Here is a 6,000-nt window from a genome sequence, read left to right as displayed (position 1 = left end):
AGAATCCTTTGCAAACATCAAAATTTGGCCCAAAAAACACTTTTTCCTCTCATTTCGGTGACAGAAAGTTCTGGAATCTGAGAGGAGCCACAAATTTCCTGCCACCCAGCATTCCCCTAAGTCTCTCGATAAAAATGGTACATCACTTCTGTGGGTAGGCCTAGCGCCCACAAAAGGAAATGGCCCAAAACACAACGTGGACACAACATATTTTTTCACAGAAAACAGAGGTGTTTTTTGCAAGGTGCCTACCTGTGGTGTTTGGCCTGTAGCTCAGCCGGGGGGGGGGGCAGAAATGCCCTAAAATAAATTTGCCCCCCCAACCCCCACCCTCGCCCGCCGGGAGCGACCCTTGCCTACGGGGTTGCTCCCCCTGCGTGACATTGGCACCAAAAAACAAATCCCCGGTGCCTAGTGGTTTCTGCCCCCTTGGGGGCAGGTTGACCTAAACTCAGCCAATCTGCCCCCAAGGGGGGCAGAAATGGCCTAAATACAATTTGTCCCCCAGGGGAGCGACTTTTGCCTGATGGGTCGCTCCCCATCTCTAAAAAAAAAAGACAAAGAAAAAAAAAAAGAAAAAAAAGAAAAATTCCCCTGGCGCCTAGAGGTTTCTGCCCCCCCCTCCCCCCGGGGGCAGTTCGGCCTAATAATAGGCCGATCTGTCCCCCGGGGGGGCAGAAATGGCCTAAAATAAATTTGCCCCCCAACCCCCACCACCCCCCCGGGAGCGACCCTTGCCTACGGGGTCGCTCCCCCTGCGTGACATTGGCGCCAAAAAACAAATCCCCGGTGCCTAGTGGTTTCTGCCCCCTTGGGGGCAGATTGACCTAAAATTTGCCAATCTGCCCCCAGGGGGGCAGAAATTGTCTAAATACAATTTGCCCCCCCAGGGGAGCGACCCTTGCCTGATGGGTCGCTCCCCATCTCTAAAAAAAGAAACAACAAAAAAAAAAACACACAAAAAAAAAATTGCCCTGGTGCCTAGAGTGTTCTGCCCCCCCCCCCCCGGGGCAGTTCGGCCTAATAATAGGCCGATCTGTCCCCCGGGGGGGCAGAAATGGCCTAAAATAAATTTGCCCCCCCAACCTCCACCCCCCCCCGGGAGCGACCCTTGCCTACGGGGTCGCTCCCCCTGCGTGACATTGGCGCCAAAAAACAAATCCCCGGTGCCTAGTGGTTTCTGCCCCCTAGGGGGCAGATTGACCTAAAATTGGCGAATCTGCCCCCAGGGGGGCAGAAATGGTCTAAATACAATTTGCCCCCCCAGGGGAGCGACCCTTGCCTGATGGGTCGCTCCCCATCTCTAAAAAAAGAAACAACAAAAAAAAAAAACACAAAAAAAAAATTGCCCTGGCGCCTAGAGTGTTCTGCCCCCCCCCCGGGGGCAGTTCGGCCTAAAAATAGGCCGATCTGTCCCCCGGGGGGGCAGAAATGGCCTAAAATAAATTTGCCCCCCCAACCCCCACCCCCCCCCCCCGGGAGCGACCCTTGCCTACGGGGTCACTCCCCCTGCGTGACATTGGCGCCAAAAAACAAATCCCCGGTGCCTTGTGGTTTCTGCCCCCTTGGGGGCAGATTGACCCAAAATTGGCCAATCTGCCCCCAGGGGGGCAGAAATGGTCTAAATACAATTTGCCCCCCCAGGGGAGCGACCCTTGCCTGATGGGTCGCTCCCCATCTCTAAAAAAAGAAACAACAAAAAAAAAAAAACACAAAAAAAAAAATTGCCCTGGCGCCTAGAGTGTTCTGCCCCCCCCCGGGGGCAGTTCGGCCTAATAATAGGCCGATCTGTCCCCCGGGGGGGCAGAAATGGCCTAAAATAAATTTGCCCCCCCAACCGGCACACCCCCCCCCCCGGGAGCGACCCTTGCCTACGGGGTCGCTCCCCCTGCGTGACATTGGCGCCAAAAAACAAATCCCCGGTGCCTAGTGGTTTCTGCCCCCTAGGGGGCAGATTGACCTAAAATTGGCCAATCTGCCCCCAGGGGGGCAGAAATGGTCTAAATACAATTTGCCCCCCCAGGGGAGCGACCCTTGCCTGATGGGTCGCTCCCCATCTCTAAAAAAAGAAACAACAAAAAAAAAAAACACAAAAAAAAAATTGCCCTGGCGCCTAGAGTGTTCTGCCCCCCCCCGGGGGCAGTTCGGCCTAATAATAGGCCGATCTGTCCCCCGGGGGGGCAGAAATGGCCTAAAATAAATTTGACCCCCCACCCCCCCCCCCCCCCGGGAGCGACCCTTGCCTACGGGGTCGCTCCCCCTGCGTGACATTGGCGCCAAAAAACAAATCCCCGGTGCCTAGTGGTTTCTGCCCCCTTGGGGGCAGATTGACCTAAAATCGGCCAATCTGCCCCCAGGGGGGCAGAAATGGTCTAAATACAATTTGCCCCCCAGGGGAGCGACCCTTGCCTGATGGGTCGCTCCCCATCTCTAAAAAAAAAAAAAGAACAAAAAACAAAAACACAAAAAAAAAATTTGCCCTGGCGCCTAGAGGTTTCTTCCCCCCCTGGGGGCAGATCGGCCTAATAATAGGCCGATCTGCCCCCAGGGGGGGCAGAAAAGGCCTTCCCAAAAAATTGCCCCCCCTGGGAGCGACCCTTGCCAAAGGGGTCGCTTTGTTGCGTGACATTCGCGCGCAAAAACAAACTCCCTGGTGTCTAATGGTTTCTGCCCCCCTTGGGGGCAGATTGGCCTTATCAAAATAGGCCAATCTGCCCCCAAGGGGGGCAGAAATGGCCTAAATATATATTGCCCCGTAGGGGAGCGACCCTTGCCTAAGGGATCGCTCCCCACCTAAAAAAAAAGAATTCATCACAAAAAAACAAAAAAAATAAAAATGGTCCCTGGTGCCTAGAGGTTTCTGCCCCCCCTGGGGGCAGATCGGCCTAATAATAGGCCAATCTGCCCCGCAGGGGGGGCAGAAAAGGCCTTCCTAAAAAAATGCCCCCCTGGGAGCGACCCTTGCCCAAGGGGTCGCTCCCTTTTGCCAATTTCAAGAAAAAAAAAAAATCCCTGGTGTCTAGTGGGGTTTCAAAAGCCGGATTGCAAGCAATCCAGCTTTTGAAACCTGTGAGAGACTTCAAAGGGAAGGAAATACATTTCCTTCCCTTTGAAGCCTCTCGGGGCCTCCCCCATGGGATTGAAAAAGAAATGCAAAAGCATTTCTTTTTCAATCGCGCTGGAAGCTCTGCTTCCAGCGCGATGGGGGAGACCCTGTGACTAATCAGCGCGCGCTCGCGCGCTGACGTCACAGGGGGGGGTTGGGGGGGGTCGGGGGTGGGAGGGGAAGGGCTTCCCCTTCCATCCCTGACTTGGGGGGGTGGGGGCGAACCCCACAGAGGGAGCGAGAGCGCTCCCTCTGGGCTGTGTGCCGAGGACGTAGTGGTTACGTCCTCGGCACAGCAGCACTGTGCCGCAGGACGTAACCACTACGTCCGAGGCACAGAAGGGGTTAAAAAGAGTCTTACTCCATAGAAAACAATGGATGAATTGATGTTACACAAAGTATCTAATTTGCATGGAAAATAGAGCCGCAGGGGCAAGCGTGCGCCCGAAAAGTCAGCAATGCGTTGATTCCTTACCCACAAGTAAGGCTGTGCATGGTTTCTTCTCCAGAAACCATGCACAGCCTTGTGGTTCCCTTGCTCACTGCAACACTGGATTCAAGCTAGCCTGGCCGATGAAGGGTGATTTCAGAAACCAGTCCCAGGATGCTTGTTTCTTGTCCAGGGAGGACCTGGCCTAGCAGTTCAGGCTGGATTGTTCCAATAGGGAACAGGGTCAAGACTGATTTGCATATGGCTGGGTCCAAACTGGGGTGACGTGCTGAGCAAAATAACGATGGATTAAACCCAGATCTGTGACTGGGGATGAGTGTTTGAAAAGTTTCAACACTCCGTCCATCATTTTATTTTGTTTTGTGATGTTGCTTTGTGTGCCCTAAGTGGCAGGGGTATGCCCAGATGTGGGTCCCTTGCTTGCTGCACCACTGGATTCAAGCTTGCCTGGCTGATGAAGGGTGATTCTCAGAAACCAGTCCCAGGATGCTTGCTTCCTGTCCAGGGAGGACCTGGCCTAGCAGTCCAGGCTGGACTGTTCCCATGGGGAACAGGGTCAAGACTGATTTGTATATGGTTGGGTCCTAACTGGGGTGCTGTGGCGAGCAAAATAATGATGGATTAAACCCAGATCTGTGACTGGGGGTAAGTGTTTGAAACGTTTCAACACTCCATCCAATGTTTTATTTTGTTTTGTGATGTTGCTTTGTGTGCCCTAAGTGGCAGGGGTATGCCCAGACGTGGGTCCCTTGCACGCTGTGCCACTTGATTCAAGCTAGCCTGGCTGAAAAAGGGTGATTCCCAGAAACCAGTCCTAGGATGCTTGTTTCCTGTCCAGGGAGGACCTGGCTGAGCAGTTCAGGCTGGACTGTTCCCATGGGGAACATGGTCAAGATTGATTTGCATATGGCTGGGTCCATACTGGGGTGATGTGGCGAGCAAAATAACAATGGATTAAACCCAGATCTGTGACTGCGGGTGAGTGTTTGAAAAGTTTCAACACTCCGTCCATCATATTACTTTGTTTTGTGATGTTGCTACCTTTATAATACACTGCACCCTGCCCATAGGGCTACCTGGGGCCTACCTCAGGGGTGCCTTATATATACAGAAAGGGAAGGTTTGGGCCTGGCAAGTGGGTATACTTGCCAGGTCGAATTGGACGTTTAAAACTACACACAAAGACAGACACTGAAGTGGCAGGTCTGAGCCAGGTTTACAGGGCTACTCCTGTGGGTGGCACGATCAGTGCTACAGGTCCACTAGTAGCATTTGATTTACAGGCCCTGGGCACCTCTAGTGCACTTTACCAGAGACTTACTAGTAAATCAAAGATACCAATCATGGAAAGACCAAATACACATATAATTTACACAGAGAGCACTTGCACTTTAGCACTGGTCAGCAGTGGCAAAGTGCCCAGAGTACCAAAACCAGCAAAAACAAAGTCCAGCAAGCAGTCAAAAAGACAGGAAGCAAAAAGACAGGGGAAACCACACCAAGGATGCCAGGTCTAACAATACTAGTACACAGCCAAAAGCAGCAAACAAATGTCAAACAGAAGACGATAGTATCGGTTGTATTTCTTGCATCACTTACAAAGTGTTTTTTCCTGCATGTGCAAATATGTCACTACAAAATATACAATAGCTTCAAAGAGCTAGGGAAACGAACAAACGGAGGTGAATAAAACAGAGCACAGACACAGGCTTAACTGCAGTGCAAGTCCTGCCACCCTGCGTAGGTCTGGTCCCTCGCCCACAATCAAAAACATTCTCATGGAGCCCTACGTTAGGATGGGCAAAAGTAGTGCTTAATTTGTGCTTATTGTTTCTGGTGCTGAGCACCGGCACTTATTTTTGAGGGCCGGCACTTATTATTCTGCCCCAAGCATTTGCTGCAAGCAAAAGACACACATGGGAAAGACAGGGGAAGAGAAATGCCAAAAAGCGTCACAAAAGGAGAAAACAGAAAGCTGCAAAAGTGAGCTGAAGGGGCAGGGAGTGGGTTTAAATGGTTGACGAGGCCCGATATGGTTTCAGGATTTCGCTGCCTCAGTATTCTGTATTCCCACATTTAATTGCAGCAGCCGGGTGTTTCAGAGGAGGGCTTTGAGCACTGGCACGTTTTTACTTACAAATTAAACACTGGGCAAAAGCAACGGACAGTCAGGCACACACCTTCACAAGTAATCCTCTTATGATGATTTTCTACTGCAGGATTGACCAGTCCGCAAAACATCCTGGCACAGGAAATTGTCATAATGATAAACATAAGCACCCTTTAGTTTACCTTTGAAGTGGAAACACTTCTTTTATTTTCACAGAGCTAAAAAATCCCCACTTTGCGTGACTATGCATGCAAAGTGAAAATGACTCCTACGTTCTTTAACTATGGTGGTCTGTAATCTGCCAGGGCAACAGAGAACATGCCTTCAGTGGCT

The sequence above is a fragment of the Pleurodeles waltl genome, chromosome 6 (assembly GCF_031143425.1).
Source record: "Pleurodeles waltl isolate 20211129_DDA chromosome 6, aPleWal1.hap1.20221129, whole genome shotgun sequence".
Taxonomy (NCBI): domain Eukaryota; kingdom Metazoa; phylum Chordata; class Amphibia; order Caudata; family Salamandridae; genus Pleurodeles; species Pleurodeles waltl.
Note: the sequence above shows the minus strand (reverse complement) of the source record.